The sequence below is a fragment of the Phaenicophaeus curvirostris genome, chromosome 4 (assembly GCF_032191515.1).
Source record: "Phaenicophaeus curvirostris isolate KB17595 chromosome 4, BPBGC_Pcur_1.0, whole genome shotgun sequence".
Lineage (NCBI taxonomy): Eukaryota > Metazoa > Chordata > Aves > Cuculiformes > Cuculidae > Phaenicophaeus > Phaenicophaeus curvirostris.
The window spans coordinates 16,204,024-16,214,022 of NC_091395.1; positions in this window are offsets into that span (position 1 = coordinate 16,204,024).

The following is a 9,999-nucleotide window of genomic DNA, read 5'->3' on the forward strand; positions in this document are numbered from 1 at the left end:
AGCATGCATTTCAGCAGTTTATATGTGCAGGATTTTCAGATTTGAGAGTAATTTTGTAGATCAACTTAAGAAGCTTTATGAACTAGCACAGATCAGCTGCTTGGAGACAGAAGAACACAGCACCAAGAGCTCTCCTGGAGGTCTTTCCAGCTGTATTTTTTCCATGGCTTTGTTTAAAAGTTAAATTCAATAATACATTTTTTAAAAAAACTTCTTTGAAACCATGTGACCTGAAACTCTTGTCAAGCAAAACTCACCTGCCATTACCACTCCTCGTTAAGATTATGTTACAGATAGACAGCATGAGATTGAAAAGTTCTGTCTTAACCCAAGAGTACTAGGTAGCCTTCTGTTGTTGCTGTTCCAGCTCTGGCTTCAGAATGCCCCACATCTGACGCCAAGAGCTGCCAATCTCCTAGACAAAATTGTTTGGAGTAGTACAAATCACAGCCACTAAGAGTCCAGAGTTTGGATTGGAATGTTGTTCTTCTATTTGACAGTATGAATAAACATGGTCTCAGGGGAGACTACAGCCAAGTGCCCATAAATGTGGATGTGGCCAGTCTGTTCCATTTGACTTTAAGAACCAGAGAACAGATCCTGGCCTTCATTTTATTTAGTAGTACAGAAACCGTGAGAGGTGTAAAGAAATACGTCCAAATGTGACAGCTGCTTCTCTCACAAGTCAAAGATGAAAAGCACCAACAGGACAAAAGCAGCCCCTGTGAGAAGACCAGCATCACTCAGTGGCCTGAGCATCTTGCAAACTGAAACCTTCTTACTCGGAAGTTCTTTGGGTGATTGGCTCAGGTGGAGCTCAATGGCAAATGGTCTGTGATTTAGCCAACCTCCTTGAAAAGAGGATTGGGGCGGGGGGAGTCTTTGGTTATCCATAAGGCAGACAAGCTGGTAGACATCACCAAAACAACCTGGAGCTGGTGCAAAACATTCTATAGCTGTTACAATGTTAACAATAGTCCTGAACTTCACCTGCAGCCCTCCTGACTTCTCTTGGGTCAGCACTGGCTTTTTCATGCTTTTTCCTAATATATATAACATCCACTTACTATCACTTACAAAAGGCTTTGCTGATCTGGTATATTTAAACAGCCAATATTTTAATAAAGAATATTGTCTTTGTTATTCTTTCAAGACACCTCTGCTCAGGTTTTTTTTTTGTTTATTTGGGGTTTTTTGGTTGATTGGTTGGTTGCTTTATTAATAGGGGAGCAGACATGAGAATACTCTCTGGCCATTGCAAAAAAATATACAATGACGTCATGGTAATGCCACCTTCTGCAAAGTTGCAGATCAATTCCAAAATGGTATTAGCCTTAGCAGTCTCTTGGGAAATAAAAGTATCAGGTTGACTCTTAACTGCAAATGCTAAAGGCTAAGAAAAAAGAGAAAACTACAGGGTCAGCTGCAAATATCTGAACCTGCTGGAAAAAGAAAAGCAGCATGAAATTACTGCGTGTCAAAAAAAATTGCTGGTGAATATTAAATACTGTGCAGGTCAGCTAGATCAAGTGGCTCTTTTCCAAAAATAAAAATTAACAGGTAAGAGAAGTTTCTCTTTCATTGCCAAAATTCTGTCTGCCTTTCCTCATTTAAGTTATATGACTAGTGGTAAGTGAAGAAATAGATTTACACCTAGAAAGAGCTGCACCTTCCAAAGGAATAACTGAAACCCTCTCCTTCTGTATATAGCACTGATAACACAGGCAGTAACACAGATTCAAGAACTGAATTGTCAGTTGAATGACCACACCATGGGATTCAATCTTTTTTTCTGCTCTCTGATGATTTATGTTTAGGGGAGCTCTAGCCCTTCAGAATCCTATGTCACTTATTCTTTGCTTATATCCGGGGATTTAGGAATTGCTGTGTCCCTCTTGTTATCTCAGCCTTGGAATCAATCTACTTTTCTATTTAGCTTCCAAGTGCTGAGGCACAGTTACAAACTGTCACCAGTACCCAACGCTCTCTACCATAAACAGCTATTCAAAACAAGTACCAGGCTGTAAACATCACATTTTGAGGGGCTTTTTTGAGGGGCTTTTTGTCAGTCTAAAGATACGTGCATTTATGGAAAAGAAAATATAACAAGCAGTACTGCAGGAAAACAGCTCAACAGAATGGGTACCACACCACAGATATATCTGAGATGTTAACAACAAGACACACAACCAGGAACCCACAGCATGGGAGAGATACAATATCAAATATAATAGATATGTCTGACAAAAGGAGGGAAAGGCAAAGCAAAGGTACTCTGAAGCCATGATAAGATTTTAGTAGCAGCTATGGGCACCTGTACTTTAACTTTTCTGAATCATTCTTAAGGGTGGTTTGAGATGATGAACGGCTTCACTATTCACAGATGTGTGCAGTTGTTTCCATTTGGTAGATGGTTTATGTTTATGCCATAAGTAGTCCTTCATAAAGAAACACCAAATCCAAGACATTACACAAAAGACCTAAACTTAAGTTTTTCAGAAACACTTAGGACCTTTTGATACTAGGACTTTCAATATTCCCTGGGGAAGGGAAAGGAATAAAAACTGATTCAAATTCAAAGTCATTGTAAGGGACGTTGATATTGGAGGCCTAATGGGAAAGTCTAGACCACATGGCACTAGGTGTTCTCTCTCGCTTCTTACATTTATTGTTTAATAGGAAGCAGGGACTTAGAATCCATAACTTTTTTGTCATGGGCATTGCACTTTATCTCCAAAGCACTGTACTAATTTTTCAAACTAAAACCTGAAACCTACAACCCTAAAAAGTGAAAAGGTTGCCTAAAGCTTCAGCTTTTAAATTGGCAAGACAGCATAAACATGTAGAGCATTTGAAAACGTTAACATCTCTATGAAAAACTAATACTGAAATATACTAAGAGATCATGCTAACCTGTTACTTCATCTTGTTCTGTGACTTCAGCAAGTTATAGGTATAGTTGCTTATGATATCATAAAGATACGTCACTGAAATCAGAACCTCCTTGAATAAGTCCTGGGAGATTCAAGTTAGAAGTCAAGCAGAGCTTCCTAATCAGTAGATTTCTTTTTAAAAGCTACTTGGATTAATAAAAGAACAATTACTTTCACTCTCAATCTTCTAAATTGTTGTAATCTTGGATAAATAGAGTTTAATGAGATCTTCTTATGCTAAATTGATTTTTCTATTCTACAGAGCAAAGTGCTTTTCAGTTCTCAGCAATACATGCAGTGAAGTTATCATGATCAAAATATTACTTTCAGTACATGAAAGGTGAAGACATGCACAGTATATTGCTTTGATATGAAATTCTAATATAAATGTGAGTAATTTCTATATTCAGATTCCTACAATGTTCCTTGCAATAAATTAATGTTTTCCCTTTTCAGTGGAGGATTTTTCAAAAAGAGATACGTTGCATGTATATCCTCATAAGACAGATAAAGTCATCTTATGTTGAATTTAAGTCAAGACATAACAAATCTAATATATCTTTTGAATCAAATCTATAAAGTCTTATCAGTATTATGTATATTGAAAGCTAAACTGATGAATCACTGGATAAATTAGCAAATGCATAACAATACAGTATGCATTGAAGTGGATCAATGAACGATTTCAGTTCGCAGAACCTAACATATCAACTTCTTTAAAATTGCAGAAATTTTGTAAAAAGGCAAAAGACACAGAGAAAATAAAAACAAACTAGAAAAAAAATTGTCCATGAATTTGTTCTATTTTATACACCTGCTGTATTTTTTTACCTTTTTAATTAATAGGACAGGCAAATAGCTATTTATGGTTGAAATGAAAGACAGCAACATGATAAAATGTTGCCAGACATTATGTTTCTGATGGTTTCTCTTAGCTATTACAAAGAAAGTATACGATACTTTCTATAATACCCTTAACACTATTTTCTATGTATTTGGAGGCCAGGTTATGACTCTAAATACAGGTTGAGGTGGGCTGGTGCATCAAGTGCATTAGAGACAAATCCACAAGTTAGTCTCTTCTGTTCTTGTCCTGACGTGGAAAATAAGTTCCTGAAGATCTGAAGATGTCCTTCTTGCCTATGTAACCTATCTCTGAACTTTAGTCTACAAGTAGAAGAAGCAGAAACAATTTTGCTTGGTCTGCTTCATGATCAGTGATAGGACATATTTTTCCACAAAGACCTAAATCCTGTGTTGAATTAAAAGAGGACATAATATGGGTGCAGCTATATATTGAAGCTGGCCGATTAGCCCTCCTGTCCTGCACAAAGGGCCTTTACTTGCTCTGCTGAACATTTTCTCAGAGTAAACCAACTTGGTAGCCATACTTTAGCCAACCATAACAGAAGTCCAGGGTGTCTAAAAAGGCCTGCCTCTTTTCCTCTCTTCTGCAACCTCCTACATTTCCAGTATCCTGTAAATAATTAAGCATAATTAATTTTACTGACAGATTTCACAACCCTGAAAAGAAGTATTAAAAAATGGAAGAATCACTCAGAATGTATTATTTATATTTTCTCTATACAAACCTTCCCTTATAAAAAAGAGCACAGTGTACCTTTACTGTCATGGTGCAGTATTTCCGAATTTGCTATCACGTCTTTGTCTACCTACCTTCCACTCAGCTGATGTATTGGTGCAACCAACCTTATTTATCAGAGGAAACTGAGTACAATACCCATCTGATTTCATCCTTACATGCACAAGGGATTAGATCACATCAAGTCTGGCTCGCTTGACTCCCTTAGAGTTCTTCAAGGATCTCCCGTGAGGCTTCACATGCCTGCAGGAAGTGTTAAAACTCACTGTGGAAACTAGGCTCCTTGGAAGAGCACCTGCACAGCTGAGAGCTGCCCAAACCTGTCCCATGGCCAAGCTCAGCACACTAATAGCCACAGCCAGCTAGGGCTGTCTTCCAGAACTGCTGGCGTGATTGCTTATGTTAGTAGGACAGAAGAAATAGTTTAAAAGTAAAAAATAAACAAAAACCTCCAAAGACCACTTGGGAACAGGAGTAAACAGACTGCCAAGGAGACATGCATGGCCTCTTACAGCAGGTGACTTTGGCAAGCATGAGACTATGGTCAGCAGGGTCCTAGCATACTTGGTAAAGGCCTGAGCTTTGGACATGCTACAGTGGATAGACAAGTTTTCTCTTCAACATGGGACAACACAAACTTCTTAAGCTACAGAAATCCCAGGCAGATAGGCCAGGCAGTTCTGGAGCTCCTGTAAAGAAAACATTGGAGTGCCACCACTCATAGGTCACCACAGCTAACATCTGCCCATGCCCAGGGTGAGAAGCTGAGTATTCACTCCAGTGCTGCTAACAAAGACCACAAAACCCAAGTCACTATGTTTTCTCCAGATGTAAGTGAAGGGGGAAAACTAACAGGTCATTTGTATAAACAGATATTTGTTTGCATCAATGTCATATTTTGCTCAAAAAAATTCACGAAGACTGGCCTCTCAATTGACCCACCACAACACACCAGGCTATGTATTTAGGCACGCAAATTTGAAAGAGATAATATTCAAAGCTGATGTTTCAACTTATCAATCAATAGAATTGCTTTAATCAAAATGCTATCTGGAAAAACTTGCAGGATGTAGGACGTAACTAATTTTTTTAACTCTAGTCTGGTTTTTGTGGTTATAATATATATGTGTATCACATTTATGTATTACAATATATGTAATCCTTATCTCCCTCCTTATTTAGAATTTATTTACTTGTGCCTTTCCCATTCAAATTCTTCAAAAACATGCTTGCAAATTTACCTAGTTTAACACCCTACTAAAAATATCTGAGTCTTTGTAAAATGACATAATTTTTATAACTTTTTTATTTTATGGCCTCTATTCTCTTATTCTATAATTTGCCAAGAATATCCACTGCTCTGGCTTGTTTTGTTTGTTATTTTTTTTAATGTGGCAGTTAATCTGAAATCCATTCTTCTTTCTGATAGCTGAGGAAAATTTCATATTTGCCTTGTGAAGAAATTAAACTCCTACTTCAAAAAATGCATCATATAAAGTTTCACAATACCGCTCTCAATACAATGTTGTGGCGTGCCAGCTAATCATTCTGAAGAGCTTGCGTTTTTTCATGGTTATCTGTGGGTAAAACTTTTTAACATTCCCTATGAGCCTATGTTGCCTATTTCTATTTGTTTTCAATGGATATTAGGTGGCATTATTCACTTTAAAATTAGACATTGGGTACATTTGAAAATTTCACTCCAACATGACCATTCTTTTTGTATTTATGGCCTGATAATTAAGGCAGTTAGAATAACTTCTATATTAATGTTAACATGCATTTGACATACTCAACAAGTTTTTGGATACTGGGCTACGCCATATTTCTGAAGCAACATTCACATCATCAAAAGTAGCATCTTCTTGATAAAAGGTAACAGCAAGCTTTGAGGTAAGCTGATAATACAGCTCCTGTTCACCTCATGGTACATTCACAATGGTCAATGAAAAATGTAGTGGCAAACTTGTAAGAGTGACAAGACAACAGTCCATGTGCTACAAGGTTTTACCGTCTTTATACTAGTTCAGGGGGTAAGGTGGTTTTTTATGGCGAAGTTTTCCTGCATAGGAAATAGCAACCACAGCTCAAGATAAATCTTACATTCATCATAAATTATATTATTAGATTACTTTTAGTGTAGCTCATCAAAGGAGCACCTTTCTACAGTTCTATTTCTTTAAAAATTCTCTAATACAGATAAATTAAAACATATGCAGTAATGATTTAGCTGAGATGAAAAACTGTGTCTACAATGGAGTCCTTCTGTGACCTTGCCAAGTTTACAGTCTGCCAATAACAGAGCTGAGATTAGAAAACTGACTGATTAAAATTTTGCTCACTAGGATAAAACACTTGAAATGAATCATCTAATTTTCCATCCTGTCCTCAGGCTGCCGCAGGCACAATAAATTACATTCATATAATAGCAAACAACTATGAAAAATTAGAGTTAATACATTTCATATATATTGTAACACTAAATCCTATTTTTAAAACTCTTAATTACCTTAAATTTTGATGTTCAGAGATAATGAAATATATAACCGGTATTTTTCAGGATAAAATTTCAGAACTATTAGCCTGATCGAAAATACATAGAACTCCACTGAAATCTTTCTTCTGACTCTAAGTAGATTCCAGAACAAGCCCTATCTGCACGTTTCTGATTAATATCAAATGCTGTCTCTAGTATCTCCACAAAGAATAGACTTGCAGAGATGCTGAATGTTCTGGGTATAACCTTGCACTCTATTGAAACAAGCAGAATATAAATAGAAAACAGCAACAAGCAGTTGCAGTGGAAAATAATCAGCAGAAGTAGTAATGGAATTAACGGCTGACAAAGCTTTGCATATCACAGCAAAAAAAGCAATCTATCATGTATAGAATCATAGAATCACCACCAGGTTGGAAAAGACCCACTGGATCATGAGTCCAACCATTCCTATCAAACACTAAACCACGTCCATCAGCACCTCATCCACCCATCTTTTAAACACCTCCAAGGAAGGGGACTCAACCCCCTCCCTGGGCAGCCTGTTCTTGCATGGGGTTTCCAAGTGCTCAGGTTCACCTAAGGAGGCAAATCTCCTAGGTTTTCTCTTTTGTAAAGAGATGTAGGCTCTTCCAGAGAGAGATTTAGAGCAGACCCTTCCTATTTCCTTCTTAAGGAGCCCATCTACTCCACCCACTGTAAAGTCAGACCAAGGGAAGATTAACTGGCAAGCACCTCTTATTTGCAAAAGCAGTTGCACAGAACCCAGTTTTTCTAGCTGAGTAAATAGTCAACATCTACGTTTATGTAATAACTTCTAACTTTTGTCAAGAAACTGACAGAGCCACATAGCTAGTTTGCTGGGCCACTAAACAACATAATCAGCAGAGTGGTCTGCTTTAAGGGTCTTAATATTTAAATTAAATCCTTTTACATTACAAAAAATATTATTTTTCCTTTACATCTATTTTTACTGCATCTGTTAACAGTAGTTCCCAAAAGCTTCAGAGAGAATTATGCTGGAAGTTTTACAAAGACATCAAAAAAAATGACAGCGTCTCCTTAAACTTGTCTTCTTTTTCTGCTCATCTGATGCCATACGTAACTCCCGCAGTTGTTGAAAGGTACAGGAGTTACATTTTGCACTCTGTGCATGAATTGGATTTGAAAGCACTTGAATACACATACATGTCAGAATGCCAGCTACCAGGAAAACCAAGGAAATGCCAAACCTAAAAGAAAAATATAAAGATAAAAGCTTTACAGCAGTTCTCATTGTGTTCAAGATTTATAATAGGCATTTGAACTGGATTTGAAAGTATATGGATGCTCTTAAAAGGAGAATAATTTTTTAACTCCTGAAGGGCAAATTATTCTCTTCAGAATATTCTACTACTGTGCTGCACTGGAAACCTGGGACTTGCAAGGTAACTATGAAGCCTGTGTATCATAAAAGCTCTACCATCATTCCGGAAAATAACTGTAGGGGAATGAATTAGATTATGTAAGTAATCATGCTGAAAACTAACCAGAAAAATTCTGAAATGGAAAAAAGCTAAATTCAAGGCAACTTGAAATCCTAAACCTCAATCTGATTTACAGATCTAAAACACAATCACTTCTCAATGATTTTGTTTGGTCTGTTCTAAATGAGGTGAAAACTAGAATTTCTTATGTAAATACCAACTGAGATGCACTGCACTACTACTTTTGCAGAGACTGTCTCTAAGCCTTTTGCTTTTCAACAGTTTTCAAGAGTATAATACTAGAATTTCATTTTCAATTTTAAGATACTTGAATTTTGTAAAGGATATACTAGTATTTTTGAAGATAAATACAGTACAGACTCACAGGCTTTTGCTTATTTTTTTCTTTTTTGAGAGGAGAAAAATCCTACTGGTACAAGTAATCTACAATCCGAAATGCCTTTTCTGGGCAATAAATGTTCACCAAAAAAAATTCATAGAAATTTTAAAAAAAATATCACAGAGAGATTCCTAAAAACAACCTGTATTCTTAAATACTTTCTAAATTTGATAACTGATTTTAGATTTTTTTAATGTCTCAAATTGCATTACCACAGCAGGGAGTCAATATATTGCCAATTTTTTAGATCACAACCACAAAAAATACTAGCAACTTAAAGCTGGCTGCTGGGCTTTAGCTGAAAATACTAATTTTTCATGCTACAAATATTTGCCTTCATTTATAAAAAGCGACATTCATTGTGATCACAGAGAAACAATAAGTTAATCTTAAACAGCCATTTATGTAAGTAGGAGTAAGGTATGAATATACTAACTTTAATGAATGCATTTAAAGAAAAATAAAAAAGCAAGAACCTTCACTGACTCCATATTAGCTTTAATGTTTTATGAATTACTACACAGGTGACAAATGAAATGGAGGCTTCTCCAGAAAGTAAATAAGGATAGACAATAAGCCCTCTGAACCAAATCTATCGTATTTATGTAAACTGGTAAGTTTATATACCAATAATGACATTCTAGTCCATTTTAAAGAGTATTTCTTTATTCCTTTGCAGACCTGAATTAGAAGTTTGCTCTAACAGTAATATAAAATGTTATAACTACAGAAAAAATATGCAGTTGAACAAAAGGAATTAGATTCATGTGATCAATATTTCTACATTAAATAGAAAGAAAGATATTTTAACAGAAGTTCAGACTTTGGTATGATGCTGAGTGATTACGTGGAAAAGGGTGTTCCCTTGGAGTGCATTCACTTTAAATCCTTATTCAGGAAAGCATCCTTATTCAAGAAAACTCTTAAGCACATGCTTAACTTTGAACACATGCTTTGGAACCAGTGAAGTAAATAAGATTTAATCACAATCCAGATAATGATGGATATAAAGCCAAAAGATATTAATACACTTGGATTTTGGATTTGGGCTTAGCATTTTTCAAGTCTTAAATATACACATACAGACACATACATACACA